Here is a 20,578-nt window from a genome sequence, read left to right as displayed (position 1 = left end):
TCCTTAGTGCAATGGTTAGAAAACTCTTTTTGCTCTCCTTCCAGATTCTTTGCTTAAACTGGACTTGTGCCCAAAGCAGCAGGAGATGCTGTCCCATAAAGCCAGAACATTTTATAAGTACTGGCAGTGACGGTTTATTACTTCATTCCGAAAACAACACAGAGAGCCCACTAAAGGAGGTCCGGGGGAGAAGGGGAGCCGTGGAACAGCGCATCTGGGAGAAGTGCTGACCGCCAGGCTACCGAGTCAGTTGGGCTGTGTTGCTTTTGCGGCTTCATGCCTCGGGTGGTGATGAGCATAAAGGCCAGTGGGAATTTGACTGTTGCAAGTTGTGATAAGAAAGCAACTAGTTAGGAGATTCACCTGCCAACCAGGCAAGACTGGGGCTGGTCAGGCAGACTCTATGATTTGAATTTATTAATTTATGAATAGATAGATGATTCTGGTAGTCTTAAACAGTAATCAATGTGGCTGAGAAAGTCTTTTAATTTTGAGAGAATAAATATATATATATATATATATATGCCTGAACAAACCAGATAGATCTTTGTTTTTGCCATCCAGAATCAGCCATTATTAAGAGTTTGTCATATTTGTTTCTAGTCCTTCCATAAATGAAAGAGAGCCAGCATTAAAGATCAAGTTGAAGCTTTCTGTTTCTCATCCCTTGTTCTTTTTCCTCTCTCACCCAAAGTAACCACTATAATTAATTTTGTGGGTGTTTCAGTCAGGATCCTGGTGGGGAGCAGATGTCACACTTGAGGTGAATAATTTGGAGGAGTATTCATTAAAAATGCCATTTACACAGGTGTGGGCAGAATGTAGGGAAATCGCAGTGGGTAGCCAAGTGCTAATACCCCTAGGCCTAAATGGGAGAAGGGAGAGAAGAGTTACTGGATTCCAGAGGAGACAATGGCACAGAATGGGCAGTCTCCACAGGATCTGTGTCCTTTGGTTGAGGGACACAACCTGCCTCAGGCTGCACTGCAGGGAGGGAGCTGGCAAATCAACACCCCAGTCTCATTCTCCTCTGTCCTTTAGTCTCCTGGCCCTGCCCCTACTGGCCACACCCAACCAGGAGCCAGAAGGCAGCTGACGAAGTCCATACAGGCCAACCTCCTGGGCAAGGAGGAAGTTGGGAAATGGACCCAGAGGGGACAAGTGTAAGACATCCAGCACAGCCAGCATCCTGAAACTATAGTAGATAGTATGTAGCAGAGTCAACAAACTTTTTCTGTAAAAGGCACAATAATACATATTTTAGTTTTTGTGAATGACATACAGTCTCTGTCCTATATTCTTCTTTTTCAATTTTTACAAACCTTTAAAAATGTGAAAACTGATCTTAGTTTATAAGCTGTAAAAAACAAGACATGGGCTTGATATACCCGGGGGGTGCAGTTTGCTGATTCCCTAACATATATGATATCAGTTTTGTGTATTTTTAAAGTGTTTACATGATGTATACTATATTTTATTTCTTTTCTAATGCTATGTAGCAAATTATTTCAAACTTAGTGGCTTATAAGAACACTCATTTATTATATCACACTGTTCCATAGGTCAAAATTCCAGGTGGACTCATAAATGATTATTTAGATAGGAGCAATTAATGTCTTGGTTAGCGTATTATACTAACTTGGCTTTAGTGGTGAAAATCTAGTAGAGGTATTTTTATCCATGGGACTTCCCAATAGTCCTCAGATTATATCCAGTGATGTCAACCGACTGAGCCCGGCCACATAGCTGAATCTAGCCATTGTCACGAGTGAAGATATTGCAGCAATATGAGAAAGGATATCCACTAATCATATGAGTACCACTCACTGACACGGAACCAGTATAATGTGATTCTTGCCCTGGGTGACTTACAGCCAGTGATAGTAAAGAACTTTTTCTCTGAGCTGAAGATGACCAAAATAGATGATAATAGAGAAGCAGGAAGGGGAATGTTTTCTCCTTGTTTAAGACAGCAGGGGACCTGTAAAGCGGTGAGGACACACTAACTGAAACTGGATTAAACAGAAAGGACATTTTAATCTCATGAAGTTCCGAGGTAGGGTGGGCTTCAGGTTAGGTTGATTCAACAGCTTGACCATGTCATCAAACACCCAAGTTCTTTCCATCTCTTCAGTCTGCCATCCTCAGTATTCCTTAGCTTTCAGCAATATGTCTGGAGTAGTTCCAGTCATCAGGTTCAGCCAGAAAAGACTTCAGTCATAAGGGACTGCCTCTCTCTTACGACAAAACAAACTTTCTCCAGAACACGCCTTCCCCCAGCAGAATTCTTTTCATATCTTCTTGGTGAGAGTTGAGTTGTATGCCAATTTCAGAACCAACTAATTGTAGAGAAAGTGCTATCACCGTTGCACCAATAAGGTTCATTTATAGAATTTGGCACATGGCTGCTTGGGCGAAAGGGTGAGCATCTGAACAAAATGAGGGACGTGTTAGAGAAAAACTAGGGCTGGAGAAATAGGGTGGAAAGAGTGGCAGCTGGGGAGACAAAGAACAGTTCCCATTGTATCCTGACAGTTCATATCCTTTCAAATATATTAAAAGATAGCCATAGCCCACATTACATATAATTTTTGCATAACTGTAGAAGCTGATGTGCAGTCATGTAGGTAATGTAACTTTATGCTTCAAAGGCATTTAATTAATCATTTTTTACTTTGATTTTACAGGTTTCTTTTCATATTTTGGAGTCAATAAATCTTTCATCAGATCTCAAACATTTAAAAGACCCTTGCAAAGCTGGTAGACCGTGCACCCTATGCCTGTGGGAATCTACTTTCTAGCTGAAGGTAGAATAATGAGGCCAGGACTCCTGTCATTTGTAGGTGAAATATATCATTATCTATCCATTATATGATTTCAAGTTCATGGAGAAGGGCCATTTTCTTGCCCAGAGGACCAAACCTTTTTTTTTTTTCTTTCTTTTCTTTCTTCTTTTTTTTTTTTTGAGATGGAGTCTTGCTCTGTTGGCAGGCTGGGGTGCAGTGGCGCGATCTCGGCTCACTGCAACCTCTGCCTCCTGGGTTCAAGCGATTCTCATGCCTCAGCCTCCTGAGTAGCTGAGATTACAGGCACGTGCCACCACACACAGCTAATTTTTGTATTTTTAGTAGAGATGGGATTTCATCATGTTGGGCAGGATGGTCTCAATCTCCTGACCTCATGATCCGCCCACCTCGGCCTCCCAAAGTGCTGGGATTACAGGTGTGAGCCACCATGCCTGGCCAAGACTAAACCCTTTTATCACAAAATTCATGATAAAGCTCAAAATGCAAAATTTTTGAGGTAATACTTCAAGTTTCATTAAAACCATATCAGCAGCTTTTAAAAGTGGGATGAGAGCAAAAGCAACAGACACCACAGATGTAAGCAAAAAGAGCCTGGGACACTAAGAACCAAATTCTCTTGAGCTGCTACTCTCTAGTGGCAGACCTTACATCAAATACATTGTATTCATTAATTCCACAAATATATATTGAGGACTGCTATGTGGCAGCATACCTGAAAGACATAGTGAAGGATTTTTTTAAAAGAAAACGTAGTCAAAAGTTATTTTGTCTAAGGAGGCTGCCATTTTAGAAGGGAAGCATGAAAGTAGGGGTATATATGTATGAATTTATAGTAATGGATTTAAAATATCAGGGTATTACTTAGATTACTTAATGTCCAAGTCAAATTCAAGTGGTTTTTTTTGTTTTTGTTTTTGTTTTAAATAGCTATGGGGATCTTGCTATGTTGTTCAGACTGGTCTCAAACTCTTGGTCTCATGGGAGCCTCCCACCTCAGCCTCCCAAAGTGCTGGTATTACAGGTGTGAGCCGCTGTGCCCAGCCTAAATCCAAGCTTTTTGATATCCATTTCTGTTTGGTAAATAGGTCTTGCTTTCGGCTCTTAACACCTTCTACTTTGTACAATCAATACTTTTAGACCTACCTATCTTTCCCACACTAATACAGTAACTCTTTGAGGGCAAGGAATAGGCTTTTCTTTTCTTGTCTTTTTAATTGTTTTGAGACAGGGTCTCATTCTGTCACCCAGGCTGGAGTGCAGTGGTACAATCACAGCTCACTACAGCCTTGACTTCCTGGGCTCAGGTGATTCTCCCACCTCAGTCTCCCATGTAATTGGGACTACAAGCGTGCACCACCACACCCAGCTAGTTTTTTGTATTTTCTGTAGAGATGTGGTTTTGTCATGTTGCCCAGGCTGGTCTTGAACTCCTGGGCTCAAGCAATCCACCCACTTCGGCCTCCCAAAATGCTGGGATTACAAGGCGTGAGCCACCATGTCTGGCCAGGGCTATGCTTTTCATATTTTTGATCTCCATAGTGCCTAGAGAAGTACACTGCACAGATATATCATTAAGCCTATGTTAAGTGCACATAAACTAACATGATACCTGGCTCTGAAAACAAACAAGCCCAAACAAACAAAAAAAACCTTAACACTGTTTATTGCTCCCTCTGTACAGATTTCTTAGGAAACTGAATTGAGATTAAAGAGCACTTGTCTTTATTTTTAACTCTCTAGCTGTTATTGTTTGAACATGTTGGTCCTCTCCCGGAGCAGAGCTTTTGAGATCCATAGGTGAAATTTGTTGTTGAGTGTAAAGAACAACCACATGTCATGGAGCAAGAAGTTTAAGTGGAAGAACATCTTCGCTCTAAGCTGTGCATGCTTCAGGTTGCTCCTCCCTGTTCTTTTCTCTAGGCTTTGTATGTAAAACTTGTTACAGCAGTTTGCTACACTGAGCTAGAATCAATTTAGAGCAGATTTTACATATTTATTTAAAAATGGCCTGTAATGTATTTTAGAGTCAGTATTGATTCCACTTGTCTTTGTGATTGCATCTGTGACTGATGTTTTTGTTATGTTGCAATTGCAAGGTGAAGTAATAGACGCTGAGATTCTATCAGTGCCTACTCTTTTTCTGTCGCAATTGCTTGATAATAATTCGATTCTATCTCTGCCTGATGTTTTAATACTCCTGTCTTCCAGATTGCTCTTGCTGGGGAGCTATTTACCCCAGTAGGTTGTTATACCCTAATAAGAATAAACAAAGCAGGAAACGTGGTTGCACACACGTCTTTGTGTTTGTCTGGGCTAACACTGTGGCTTAGGCTGACTTTTACAGATACCATATGCTCTAGTTATCTACTGCTGCATAAGCACTCCCAAAATTTAGTGGCATAAAACAACAGCCACTTTATTATATTCATGGATATTATGGGTCAGGGGTTTATACAGGGCAGAGAAAGGATTGCTTGTCTCTGCTTTATGGGATTGAGACCTCTGCTAGGAAGACTCAAACAATAGGTGTGTGGGGGGTGATGTTAATAGCTGAGCGCTAGAATCATCTAGAGGCTTCTTCAATCATGTGTCTGGTTTTTAGGCTGGGATGACCTGAAAACCAGGCTCCACTGGAACTGTCCACTGGAGTGCCTGGCATGTGGCCTCCTTCTGTGGCTTGGGCTTCCTCATAGCATGGTGGGTTAGGATAGTTGCACTTCTTATATTTGGGCTCCAAGAGTGAGTGTTCCAATGAACAAGGTGGCAGCTGCAGGATTCTTTCTGACCTAGTCTCAGAAATCATGCAACATCACTTTTGTTGCATTCTCTTGCTTGCAAGTGAGTCACTAAGGTCAGCCCAAATTCAACAAGAGGGGAATTAGACCCCACCTCTTAATAGGAATATCAAATAAATTTATTGCCATCTTTAAAATCTTTACAATCAATGTTTTATTCTTCTGTCAAAAATGTTTTCTATTTTTTTTTTTTGAGATGGAATTTCACACTTGTTGCCCAGGCTGGAGTGCAATGACACGATCTTGGCTCACTGCAACCTCCTCCTCCCGAGTTTAAGTGATTCTCCTGCCTCAGCCTCCCGAGTAGCTGGGGTTACAGGCATGCACCACCAAGCCTGGCTAATTTTGTATTTTTAGTAGAGACAGGGTTTCTCCATGTTGGTCAGGCTGATCTCGAACCCCCAACCTCAGGTGATCCACCCGCCTCAGCCTCCCAAAATGCTGGGATTACAGGCATGAGCCACTGTGGCCTGTTTTCTATTTTTTAATAAAAGATTGATTGGTGAAGAGGCACATTCATTAAGCACCTATTAAAACATGCTAAGGCATGGTAAGAAATAAGGTAAAAGAAAGAAAAAACCTTTTTCTTACAAAGGATCCTGCAATTTAATCAGAAATATGGTATGCAAATATATTAAAAAACTGAGTAACATATTTACAAAGTAAAGTATCAAACAGTGCAAATCAGTATGCTCTAGAACTTTGCTGTAATAGTTGTGGAATTTTTTATAATATGCAAATATTTTGGATCTTGTCCAAGAGAATATATCTAATATAACTACTAACAGTAGCACATGTTACCCAAGCAATTTTTGCAAAGCTAGAGTCTATGAAAGGTGGAATCAGATGAACATAGAATGTTAGGGGTGGAAGGAACTTTAGAGATAATTTATTCCAACTCTTTCAATATATAGATGAGGAAATGAAGGCCCAAAAGGTAACATCACAGACAGTCCAGGAAGGGGGAAAGAATATCAGCTTATTTTTTTGGGTGCCCTTAAGCATGGAAAACGTAACTTCTTTGAGTCTCAGTTGAGAATTAAATTCTATCAGTCTGATTCTAACTGTCAGCTTAGGCTGTTATTCTTAAGTAACAAATTACCCCCATATCTCAGTGATTTACAACCAGGGTTTATTTCATGCTTATGCTACAGGCCTATAGTGGGTCAGCTGTGGCTGTCCTTGATGATCTCTTTAGGACCAGGCTGACCTAGCAGCTCCTATCTGGAACATTGCTGGCTGATGCCTGGGTAAAGAGATTATCGTGAAGCAAATACTGGCTCTTAAGGCTTCAGCTTGAAGTCACCGGCTAATCCTGACTGACATCAAAGGAGTGGAAAGTAGGATCTGCCCTGGAGGAATGGGTTCCCTGCAGGGAGGAGCAGCAAGTATTTTGAACAAGAGTACAATCCATCATGGTAATGCATGTGGAAGCACTTACTGAACAGTGGCCGGGCACAGTGGCTCACACCTGTAATCCCAGCACTTTGGGAGGCCGAGGTGGGCGGATCACAAGGTCGGGAGATTGAGACCATCCTGGCTAACATGGTGAAACCTAGCCTTTACTAAAAATACAAAAAACAAAATTAGCCGGGCATGGTGGCAGACGCCTGTAGTCCAAGCTACTCGGGACTGCACTCCAGCCTGAGTGACAGAGGGAGAATCTGTCTCAAAAAAAAAAAAAAAAAAAAAAAAGAAGCACTTTCTGAACAGTAGAACTCCATGTGAATGCAAGTTGTTCTTCATCTGCCCAAAGTCTACCAGCCAATCAATGTTGAACCTGAGACTACAACTCCATGTGGCTTTAAACCCAGCTCAGTCTCCTTCTCTGGAGTGATTCACTGACACCTTTTCTTCCACGTTTTACTGCTCAACAAAACATTCATTTTAGAATTACCAATCAACATATTCCCTTTGTCAGATATAGGGACAATTTTTCTAAGAATAAACCTCTCTTGCCGTCTCCCTCCTCCCCTCCACTCTCTCTATATATTTGATAAGAATTGTTTTAAAGAGTCATTGCAGCTTTCAGTTTGATTGATAATTTTATACTACATGCTAGAAAGTCTTCTCACATGTGTCTTAAATCAGCCATTTCAACCTTATGGGTGTTTGTGGAGAGAAGACTTCCATCATGAACATTTTTATTTTCTGACAAAGTATGTCCTTAAAAATATGTAAATTCCATTACTAGCTTTATCGCTCTCCCATAATTTCCTTATTCACCTCTGAATTATGCTTAGAGGAGGCAAGATGGATGATATAAGTTTCCAATGTTTTATGAAAGATCTAGATGCAGACTTTTTGTAAACCATTACTCCCAAGAACTTCTTTTTCCACTAATACAGGCATCAGAACCCAGGAAGCTCACTTGCTGTAGAAGCTGATATGCAGAATCAATTGGATTGCTTGCCAGACTAATAGAGCTATGATGTTTTCATCACCACAGCTTTTTTTTTTTTTTTTTTCTGGTAGCCTTTTATGTAGCGGAACCAGTTGCTTCCAGACTTAATGTACTTTTTCCAATGGGGTTTTGACGTAGACCTCCACTATACTCTTGTTTTAGTTTTTGCAGAATTGGAGGAATAGAACTGACATGTACTTTCAGGGGGATGGAAAAATGAGTTCTGTCTTTTTAGCTATGGATTGTTGAATAGGTTGCAATACAGATGTTATACCACTAGCCCAATGATGACCTTCGTGCAGTAATTTTTTGTATATTTTACAAAGCAAACATAAATCCAATGAACCTTAGTCAAAGCCAAAAGCCAAACTGAAAAAAACCTTTAAGGTGTAGATTAAAAAACCATTGTAGCATCCATTCCATACAGGTCAATGAATTATAACAGCGAGGAGTATTAATTTCAAATAGCCCAACTCCCAACTTCCTGCCTCCAAGGGCAAATCCTGTGTAATTTGCCATTGTTTTCACAAGGTGAAAAAGCAATGGCTAAAGTAACAGGATATTTCCTGGTTGAAAAATAGTAACAGGGTCTATATTGAGCCATTCTATCATTAGCTTCTACCTCAGTTCAAACTTCAAAATGTTTTCCCAAATGGTTATTTATTTGACATGTGGGAATAAATTGAAGTGATAGCCTAAGCTTTTACAGTAAGTAAAATCCTTTGCAGTTGACACACAATAACATTCATAAAAGCTATTAATTGGCTAATTATCTACGCACTGTAGTAGTCTAGACCCAAATTTACATACATCCAGATGAATAGTTTGCAGGAGCCTAGGAAACCATTACTGTAATCATTTTACTATATCCTTGCAGGAAAATGCAGACCAAAATGTTTTACAATTCTGTGATATGAGCGAGAGTACATATTTATTTTTGAAAATTCCAGGAGATATAAAGTCAATATTTGAATATTACAGCAAACGTTAATCTCATTGAAAATTAGTGGGCATTTTTAGACTATCACTAGCATGTGTGAGAATTAATTTTAGATTTGATCTAAGATGTCTATGGTTATTTAGTTTCTGTTTTATATTGTCTAGGAGGAAAGAAACAGAAATGATAACAATTTTAATTTTTCCTTTTATGCTTATAAAAGAATGGTCTCCTGGAATGGTTTCTTATATTCTTCACTCAGCTTATAAATATCAGCCTGAGTTTACAGTACTTAGATGATGGAAAGTTAGGGGACTACTTCTAAATTCTGTGCTTTTGGATTGATTTTATATAGGTCTCCAACAGGAAAGCACTTTACTTCTACCTGTATGTATAATTATACACTATTTATATGTGTATAATTATATGTGTACATACAGGTAGAAGTAAAGTGCTCAAAGCGTAAAAGGAGTTTCCTGAGATTTTAAAATCATGGAATGGGCTAGCAGCCATACATAGGCAGTTTTTCTAGTGTGTTAATTCTCCAGAATATACCACAGTATATATAAGCAGGGAAGAATTTAAAATAAAAAAGAACAGAGGTGGATACTGTGAACAGTTAGCTTTTGCTGTGTAACAAAACAAAACAAAACAAAACAAAAAAACCCCACAAAATTTCAGTGACACAGTGATTGGCCAGGGCTGCTCTGCTGAGCTCAGCTGGGGCTGCCTGGGCTTGGCTGCTGGCTGCAGGCTCCATTCAGGTGTGATCCATGCTGCTGTCAATATTCTGGAGCCAGTAGGCTGCCTAGAACTTGTTCTTCTCAGGGTGGTGGCAGAAGCCCAACTGCACCAGCCTCTGCATACATCATGCTTGCTAATGTCCCATTGGCTAAATAAATCACATGACCAAGTGCAAAGTCTCCCATGGAGGTAGAGAAAAGGGAGTGAATATTTGCTGAACAATGATCTGATCTACCACAAACGGTCTTTAATGTATTGCTCCTTTATTGTGTGGTACGAGCTGGCTTGACACCTTGTTGTTTAGATGAGGCAGGAGAGATAGGGAGTGACTTGTAGGTTGTAACATTTATAAAGGTAGGATGTTAACAGCCATGCTAATAATAAATATCAGTAGAAGCAGCATACATGCTTAGTATGTATTAGACATTGTTCTAATCACTTTACAGAAATGTATATGTTTAATCCTTACAGTAGCCCTATGAAGTAAATGCTGTTATCTCAGTTTTTAGATGAGGAATCTGCGGCACATAGCTATTTGGTGGCTTGCCCAGGGTCACAAAACTCTAGTAAGTTGTGGAGCAGAGATTTAAGTCCTGGCAGTCTGGCTCCAGAGTTCAGTCCAGAGTTTATGTTACTAATATCCCCCTCTTCTTCAGTTATTTTATAGGCTGAGGGCTGACATAATTTAATTTACATTTTAAAAGATCATTCTAGATGTTTTTGATAGGAAGAGTAGGGGACAGGGTGGAAGTGATGATATCTATTAGAACAGCGTTATTCAGAGTGTGATCCATAGACGGCTACTGGACCACAGACTATTTATTACTGGCCCATGATGAAGTAAGTACAGAAATTGAGAAAAAGCCTTTAGAAACTTTTACGGCAAGTCTGGCACTGTTGTACAACCAAATGCGTGATTAGTTTCCTAATAACATGTTTTCATTGTATGTTACAAAAGTGCTTATTAATAATGGATTGAAAATGAGACACAAAACAAAAGCAAAAATGAAAACCAACTGTCCATTATAGATAGCTTGAAAAAGTATGGTAAAAGGTGGCTGAGGCTGGGCGCGGTGGCTCACGCCTGTAATCCCACCACTTTGGAAGGCCGAGGCGGGCGGATCACGAGGTCAGGAGATCGAGACCATCCTGGCTAACACAGTGAAACCCCGTCTCTACTAAAAAATACAAAAAATTAGCCAGGCGTGGTGGCGGGCGCCTGTAGTCCCAGCTACATGGGAGGCTGAGGCAGGAGAATGGCGTGAACTGGGGAGGCAGAGCTTGCAGTGAGCTGAGATCGTGCCACTGCACTCCAGCCTGGGCGACAGAGCAAGACTCCGTCTCAAAAAAAAAAAAAAAAAAAAAAGTGGCTGAAATAAATCCAGGCAACTGTTCACTGATCATGGCTTGAACTAGGGTGGTGCTTGTGGAGATAGAAAGAAGTAGATGGATTTGATAAAAAATTTTAAGGGCCACTCAGTCTTAATACCTATAGCTCACAGAGATTAAGAAGGGGGGGGGGAGGAAGGTTATTAGGTAAGTTTAAAATGAGTATTCGAAGATACTCCTTTCCCATCATTTAGTCAGGGACTATATGCTGTTTCCTATGGTGGTTTAAGGCAAAATCACAGAGAAATACACTTCTATGTGAAACTCAGGAAATAGAAATTTAGAGAAAACTTTTAGTGATTTTCAGGGTAGATACCACATTTGTTTACTATTTTATTTTATTATTATTATTGTTTTTGAGACAGAGTCTCACTTTGTTGCTCAGGCTGGAGTGCAGTGGTGGGATCTTGGTTTACTGCAACCTCTGTCTCCCGGGTTCAAGTGATTCTCCTGCCTCAGCATCCCAAGTAGCTGGGATTACAGACACGCGCCACCATACCCGGCTAATTTTTGGGTTTTTGGTAGAGATGGGGTTTCGCCATGTTGGCCAGGCTGGTCTCGAACTCCTCACCTCAGATGATCCACCCACCTTGGCCTCCCAAAATGCTGGGATTACAGGATGTTTACTATTTTAAAGTGACCAACTCATCTGAATTTGCGCAGATCTTTCCCACTTTTAGCACTGGAAGTCCAATGTCCTAAAAGTCCCTGCAAGTCCCAGGCAAGCCAAGAGGTTGGTCATTCTCTATTTTATATTATACTAGAGCTGCTCATAATTGTGAATGTCTTCTTCCATTTTGCCACCACCCATCTGGTGAGGTTCTGCATTCCTGGAATAATGAGCTGTAGGAGTATAATACAGAGATGCCCAGAAGAAATAGAGAATTTGAGTGAGGCCTTATTGGAAGAGATTTCCAAAGTGATAAATAAGAAATATGAGTAAAATGAGAGGCCAATTATTCAGACATCTCCTAGATGTTTTTTTCTGTAACCTGTAACTTCTCACAATTTTTTTACTTAGCTTTGTTGACTATTTTTCCATGGGGTAGAGGAAGCAATAAGGGAATCTGCTATATCCTGGCCAGTAGGGAAGAACTGGTTGAAAGCATGAGAATGTCAAAAACTTTAAGAGCATGTCACTGATTCATCTTAGGGTAGATAAAAGTGAAGGGATGGAACATTATGTCAGAGACCCATTAGCCTCTCTACCCCCAATAATGTAGATTTCAACCTTTTAGCGGATTGGTAGTAATAATTCCACAACCAAATGAGGTAAACAGAAATCCAGATCAAGGGAGACAATAGATTTTTAAAAAATGAAATTCATACTTTGTAATGAAAAAAAATGGGCAAAGCACCTGTTGATGCAAACGTCAGTTTTTGATTAGGAAGCTGAGTCTTGAGTCTTCCTATATACAGCAGAAAGTGTATTTGGAGCTTCCATCCCACCAGTGGGTAGTGTCTAGTGTGGATGGTGCAGTTGGTGGCTCACTAGCAAGTAGGCTTCAGTTGACTCTTTGATGCCAGGAGCTAGGGTATTATCTGAATCGTTAATTCTGTCATACCCATTTAACAGTTTTGTCTTTAACTTTGGAGACTTAGGAGGTAATAAAATTATCATATTCAGAGAGATAAGTAATATGCAACATTGAAGAATCAGGAATTCAAGGGCATCTCAATGGAATCTACTAATGGACCAAACAAAGAAGATAAAGCCTAACAAGGATCAGTTTAAAGTCCAGCATTTGGAGGTAAATAAAACCAATTGTTCAAGTGCAGAGTGAGGTAAATCAGGCTTGAAAGCAAATTATGTGAAAAAGACTTGAGGGTTTTAGATGATTATAAGACCGATATGAGCCAACAGTGCAATGTTCCTTCTAAAAACAAAAAACATCTCAAATGCAGTCTTTATGTTTAGAAAACAGTCACAGATGTACAGTAAGGATGGTAGGCACAGGGTGCTTCACACCATGAGGAGAATGTATGCAGTATTTTTTTTTTTCTGTCTCAAGTATTTTAGTTGAGATTGTCACATTTTAAGATAGGCTTTGACAAATAAGCAAAATGTTGAGGGTATCAGAAAATATTTGATATGGTTTGGATCTGTATCCTGCTCAAATCTCATGTCAAATTATAATCCCCAGTGTTGGAAGTGGGGCCTGGTGGGATGTGATTGGATCATGCGGTGGTCCTTCATGAATGACTTAGCACCACCCCCTTGGTGCTGTTCTGGTGATAGTGAGTGAATGTGTTATTGTGAGATCTGATTGTTTAAAAGTGTGTGGCGCCTCTCCCCTCTCTCTCAGTCCTGCTACCGCCATGTAAGATGCCTGATCTCGCTTTGCCTTCCGCCATGAGTAAAAACTCTCTGAGGCCTCCCCTGAAGCAGAAGCCAGTATGCTTCCTATACAGCCTGCAGAACCGTGAGCCAACTAAACCTCTTTTCTTTATAATTGCCCAGTCTCAGATATTTCTTTATAGCAGTGTGAGCACGAAATAATACACTATTTATTCTTTCTTACTACATTTATTGAATGCTGAGAGCATTCCCAGCCCTTCTAGAATGATTAAAAGAAAGTAGGAATAATTTTACCTCTAGAAAGTTAACATTTTTGCTTGTTTAAATATATTAACTTACTAGATCATAAAACAGAAATATTTTTTAGTGTTTGCTTATTATAAAAATTTAGAGAAGTAGAGGAAGTTAAAAGGAAGTGAAAAATATTACAAATATTCTTAGTGTTTGCTTATTATAAAAATGTAAAGGAGTACAGAAAATTGAAGGGAAGTGAACAAAGGGTTGCTCATAGTCCCCCCGTTCATGGGTAACCATATCTTTGTGCACTGCTTTTGTTCTATGCATTGTTTTCAGAAACCAGTTTCCTTGTGCTCCAACTTTTCTGCAGGTCTTCAAAATCTTCTCCAGCCATTAAGCTTGTGGAAGATGAAAGAAAAACTGTGGAGGTGTGCACGAATGGTTTGTGTGGGTCAGATCTGAAGTGAGGGTTATTATTTTCATCCACAGTTGATTGGTCAGAGCCCAGTCACTTGGCCCACAGTACCTCAAAGGGTGCGGGGAAATATAGTCAAGCTGCATCCCAGAAGAAAACAAAATGATGTTTTCAACTATTGTCATGAACGTTTGTTGAGTCCTGGGCACTCTTAGTTAGTTGTCTTTGTTTTGGTCATGATTCAGTAAATCTGCTATTAGAAATCTCATTGTTTATTTACAATTATTTTTTGATCAGAACTAGTTTGGTGTACAGCTCTCCTTTTTATAGCTGCCATTTTCTTTTTTTAGCTTTTACACTGTTGTTTGAGAATTTTGTTTGGGCTATTTTTTGACTCCTGGGCTGGCTGAGTACTTACCTTCATACATTTCTTTCACATGATCCTGACTTTGATTTTTTTAAAAAACAGTTTCACTAGGTGCAGCCTAGTGGAATGTAGTACTACTATCTAAGTGCTCGAGATTGCTTTGATATCAGAGCAGGAAGATAGAAATCTATCTCTGCCCAAATGCCTTCCTTTTCAATCTCACTCATCATGTTTTTCTGCTTCTCAAATTGTACTGTACAAATGTCTTTTTCTCTCACACACATTCAAACTCATCATTTTAAAAGAACAACAACTTTATCTTCTGTATCTCTATCTGTTTTCATCACAATTTTTCCATGCTCTAAACTTTGATCTTTTTTAGTCTCTCTAGACAAACTTTTAAAAACTACATCCCTTCATGCTTCATAAAGGGGATGACAGGCTCTCCCTGCTGGATTTGATTCCTTTAGAACTTCATGGCAGTTTGGGGATTTCCCAAAGCTTGCAAAATGCCATTTAATAGAGGGAAAATGCAGCACCCAAACTCAAAAATAAAGTTTTCTTTGAATTCCTTCCAATGATAAATGTAAGAGATTTTTTTTTTTGCTTCAAAAATAGTTTGTCATATTAAACACCTAATAGATTGTTTTTATTAAAGTAGTGATAATTGAGTATCTGGCTTGTAGTTCTTCTTTTTTTTTTTTTTTTTGAGATGGAGTTTTTGCTCTGTTTCCCAGGCTGGAGTGCAATGGCGGGATCTCGGCTCACTGCAACCTCCACCTCCCAGGTTCAAGTGGTTCTCCTGCCTCATTCTCCTGAGTAACTGGGATTACAGGAGCCCGCCACCATGCCCAGCTAATTTTTGTATTTTTAGTGGAGATAGGGTTTCACCATATTGGCGAGGCTGGTCTTGAACGTTTGACCAAAGGTGATCCACCTGCCTCAGCCTCCCAAAGTGCTAGGATTACAGGCATGAGCCCCTGCGTCTGGCTGGTTTATAATTCTTTAGAGAAACTTTTAGTATAGTTTGTGTGATATATATTTGCATTTGTGTTCATTTTAATCCATATGCAAAATATGGTTGTTGGACTATACCTTTCAGAAGTAATTAACCATAATTTAATCAAGAGGCCACACTTCAGAAATGGTTACTATAAATGAGTATTTTACTTATGTTGATTTCTGATCAATACTACAGGCTTTGTTAATGTGTACATGATAGGTTGGAAATGGACTTTCATTGGTGAAATTTAGTGGTCAAGATATGGGGATGCCCTAGAAGATACTCCCACCCTTACATGAATAAGACAAGTTTGAAATTCAGCTAGGACATACTATCATGACTATATCACAGTCATGCGTTACTTAATGACAGGGATACATTCTGAGAAATCTGTCATTAGGTAATTTTGTCTTTTGCAAACATTTGTCTTTTGCAAATCATTGTTTTTTTTTGCAAACATTGAGTGTACTTATACAAACCTAGATGGGTTAGCCTACTGCACACCTAGGCTTTATAGTATAACCTATTGTTCTTAGGTTACAAACCGATACAGCATGCTACTATAACTGAATGTTGTAGGCAGTTAAAATACGGTGATAAGTATTTGTGCACCTAAATATATGTAAACATAGAAAGGTACAGTAAAAGGATGGTATAAAAGATTAAAAGTGGCACACTAGAATTGGGCACTTACCATAAATGGAGCTTGCAGGACTGAAAGTTGCTCTGGGTGAGTCTGTGAATGAGTGGTGAGTGAATGTGAAGGTCTAGGACATTACTGCATGCTACTATGGACTTTATAAACACTTAGACTATACTAAATTGATAAAAAATATTTTTCTTTTTTCAATAATAAATTAACCTTAGCTTACTATAACAGTTTTTCTTTTTACAACTTTTTAATTTTTTAAAGTTTTTGACTGTTTTGTAATAACACTTGGCTTAAAACACAAACACATCCTACAGCTTTACAAAAGTATTTTCTTCATATCCTTATGCTATAAGCATTTTTCCATAAAAATTCTTTTTATATTTTAAACTTTTTAAATTAAAAACGAAGAAACACACACATTAGCCTGGGTCTACACAGGAGTCGGGATCATCAATATCACTGTCTTGCATCTCCCATCTTGTCCCACTGGAAGGTCTTCAGGGACAATAATACGCATGGAGCTGTTATTTCCTATGATAACAATGCCTTCTTCTGGAATTCCTCCTGAAAGATCTGCCTAAGGCTGTTTTACAGTTAATTTTTAAAAATATGTAGAAGGTAGCCGGGTGCAGTGGCTCATGCCTGTAATCCCAGCACTTTGGGAGGCCGAGGCGGGCAGAACACCTGAAGTCAGGAGTTTGAGGCCAGCCTGGCCAACATGGTGAAACCCCGTCTCTAATAAAAATACAGAAAATTAGCCAGGTGTGGTGGCAGGCTCCTGTAATTCCAGCTACTCAGGAGACTGAGGTAGGAGAATCGCTTGAACCCGGGAGGCAGAGGTTGCAGTGAGCTGAGATCACACCATTGCACTCCAGCCTGGGCAACAAGAGTGAAAAAAAAATACATATATATATGTACACACACACACATATACATGTATATATATAATATATACTTTATACTCCTATATATTATATATCTATGTATTTTACATTATATATAAAATATACTTTATGCTCGTTCTAGATATGTATACAGAATATTATGTAATATATATGGAAGTATAAAGTATATTATGGTAAATACATAAACCAGTGACATAATTGTTTATTATCAAGTATTATGTGCTGTTTACAATTGTATGAGCTAGACCTTCATATGACTGGCAGCACAGTAGGTTTGTTTATACCAGCATCACCACAAACATGTGAGTAATGTGTTGTGCTATGATGGTCCCATGTTATAATCTTATGGGACCACTGTCATATATGCGGTCCATTGTTGAGCAAAATGGCATTATGCAGTACATGACTGCAGTTGTTTATAGTCAGCCTCCATTCTGATTGGGTGGTCGGTACTATTTGTGATGTTAAATATTTTGAGCATTGTCTCTTGGAACAAGGTAGAAGGATGAGAGCCCAGCTAAACCCTGAGAATGTCTACACCCTTAGGAATGTCTGTACCCTTAGGAATGACAGCAGGGGTGCTGCATTTGGTTACAGGGTTACACAATACTCAACAAACACAACTGTGTGCAGCAGCCCTGAAGAGTGCCTGTGTGTGATTCCTGAGATGTTCTATCCTCAGTCACTAATTTGAAGAATTCTTGGATGTCTGACTCTACTTGAGGATTAGTTAAATTGTGGTGTTAGAATTTTGTCACATTTGGCTTGGGTAAGCCTTTCCTGCAAGGTGCTATCAGGCTTAAAAAGACAGAGGGCTCGGATTTCATCAGGTTTAAAGAACAGGATACATATTGTTTTGGACCTGCCTGTTACTTAAATGACAGGATTCTGTCTGACATGTACCTCTTTTGTTAACTGGTAGTGAGGTTGTAGAGAGATTTAGAGCCATCTCCTGCCTCTAATCTGGGTTCTTCATCTGCAGTCTATGGACCCTTTGCATACGTAGAATCCAAAGAGTTCATGTTCTTGGATATGACAAATAATTACATTTTTATTTTCACTAACTCTAGCTGAAATATAGAACTTCTTTCAATTATTAGTGAGACAAAACACTCTGGTATTAATTAGCTTTCCACTGTAATTAACAGATATTATATTTATTTTCATGACACATAACAGATAACATGTCATTTAATGTCATTATTTGAAATTATAATTGTAGTATACCCATTATTAGGTCTATTTTTAATTTATTTGTAGAGAATTCTGTGTATTTTTATATCACAAATATTTAAAACTTTTTCAATAATTATATTTCAAACTGTTTGGCTTCCTTTTTATTCCCTATGCATCTTATTTTTTTGCATTTAAAAATATTATTCTGAGAGGACACACAAATGAATAACAACTGCTTTTTAGAGGCAGTTGATAGCTCCCAAAATGTCTACTAGTTGCTCATGACTAGATTGGCTTATAGCCACTTAGTTCACAATAGTGGATGATTCACAAGGTAAACAAGTGGTGAGAGAGTAAGACTGATGGGAAAAATGTGGTCATGGTGTAGAGCCATTATTCTTCACCTGTTAGGTGACTGTGGGCTGGGTTAGAGACATGCAGGGCTCTAAAATCAGAGGTAGTTTCCCTGGAGGGAGGGCATAGTGGTTTTGTCTACAGCATTGGGCAAGACCTGTCGCATTAGTTGGTGGGGAGGAATACGGCACCATTTGTCTACCCTGTCTTCCCACTATGCAATCTTTTTCACATCTCCCTCTATCTTTCTTCATAGTAGTTCCAAACACCATTTTGTAAACATATTAGTTTAGAAATTATTGAGAAGGTGTCCCTTTTTGAAAATGTGTTTAGAGAGAGACCAGTATACCCCCTTGCCTCCTTTCTTCTCCATGTATTCCACTTCTGGGCTGGTCATTCTGGGAAATACCATATATAGGAATGTAGGAATGAACTTCTAAATGTTTTCTATTTTACAGAACGTTTTTTCATTTTCTTGAAAACCGAATTCATCTGTATGCATGTTTTTATAGTAATCATTGTAAATACTAGGTCAGAAGTTAGGTATTTGAGGATAATAGTGAAAACAGAAAATTTCCCTTTTTCTATTGAAAACCATGTATAGGTCAGTGGCTTTCAAAAATTTTTGATGGTGACTTACAGTCAGAAATGCATTTTACATCCTGATCCAGTGTATAGGTGCACACACACAGGCACACACACATTCACAATTGAAACAGAATATTTTCATTTATCTCATCCCATCCATCCTGTCTCATCCCATTCCACCATGTCCTGTCCCACCCCACCCCACCCAACCCCACCCCATCCCATCCCATCCCACCCCACCTAACCCCACCCCACCCCACCCCATCCCATCCCACTCCAGCCCACCCCACCCCATCCTATCCCACCCCAGCCCACCCCACCCCATCCCATCCCCTCATTCTGTCCCATTCTGTTCTGTTTGAGTCTATCCCATTTTATTCTATTATTTAATTTAAGAAAAATATCGACCTTAACCCACTAAACTGATTTTACAACTCACTAATACATCACAGTATGAAGTTTGAAAAAAATATTGGCCTAAATGAGGTTTGTGTTTTCAATTTTTAAAGTCAGTTCAGAAGTGGCTCACTACATTTTCTCCCTCTCTCCATAGCACTTATTACAGTGAAACAAAACTGAGTGAGGGGATTAGCTGGAGGACCTAACGTTGAGTACCTAGTATGTACTAATAATGTTATGTTTGTTTTGTTATCTTTTGTACTCCTCCAAACAATCTTGAGGAGCAGAAAAATCAAAGCTTCATAATGGCTCAAATTTTTAATTTTATTTTTCACTTCTGTGTCCCCATCACCTATAATAACGAATGGCATATATCAGGCATTCAATGACTACCTGTTAAGTGAGTCTTATCCCAAGTTTACGAATAAGAACACTGAAGCTCAGAGGGGTTTGTGACTTGCTTAATATCTCAGAGATTGTAGATGGGAAGTGTAGGCTTAAAAGTATTTGTGATGGCTGGGTGCAGTGGCTCATGCATGTAATCTCAGCACTTCGGGAGGCCGAGATGGGTGGATCACTTGAGGTCAGGAGTTCTAGACTGGCCTGGCCGACATGGTGAAACCCCATCTCTACTAAAAATACAAAGTTAGCCAAGCGTGGTGGTGCACGCCTGTAATCCAAGCTGCTTGGGAGGCTGAGGCAGGAGAATCACTTGAACCCAGGAGGCAGAGGTTGCAGTGAGCCGAGATCACACCATTGTACTCCAGCCTGGGCAACAAGCGCAAAACTCTGTCTCAGAAAAAAAGAAAAGAAAAAAAGCATTTGTGACTCTCAAAGTCATTGTGTATTAAGAAGAGGCATACAGTCAGTCAGCTGTTAATTTGGCTTTATAAAAATGGGATAGTTTTGCATGCTAGAAAGTTTGGTGTGGTGGCTTAACACTGTTTTAAAACAAGATCTGGGGGGGAGCCAAGATGGCAGAATAGGAACAGCTCCAGTCTACAGCTCCCAGCATGAGCAACGCAGAAGATGGGTGATTTCTGCATTTCCAACTGATGTACCGGGTTCATCTCACTGGGGAGTGCCAGACAGTGGGTGCAGGACAGT

The sequence above is a fragment of the Pan troglodytes genome, chromosome 2, assembly GCF_028858775.2.
Source record: "Pan troglodytes isolate AG18354 chromosome 2, NHGRI_mPanTro3-v2.0_pri, whole genome shotgun sequence".
Taxonomy (NCBI): domain Eukaryota; kingdom Metazoa; phylum Chordata; class Mammalia; order Primates; family Hominidae; genus Pan; species Pan troglodytes.
Note: the sequence above shows the minus strand (reverse complement) of the source record.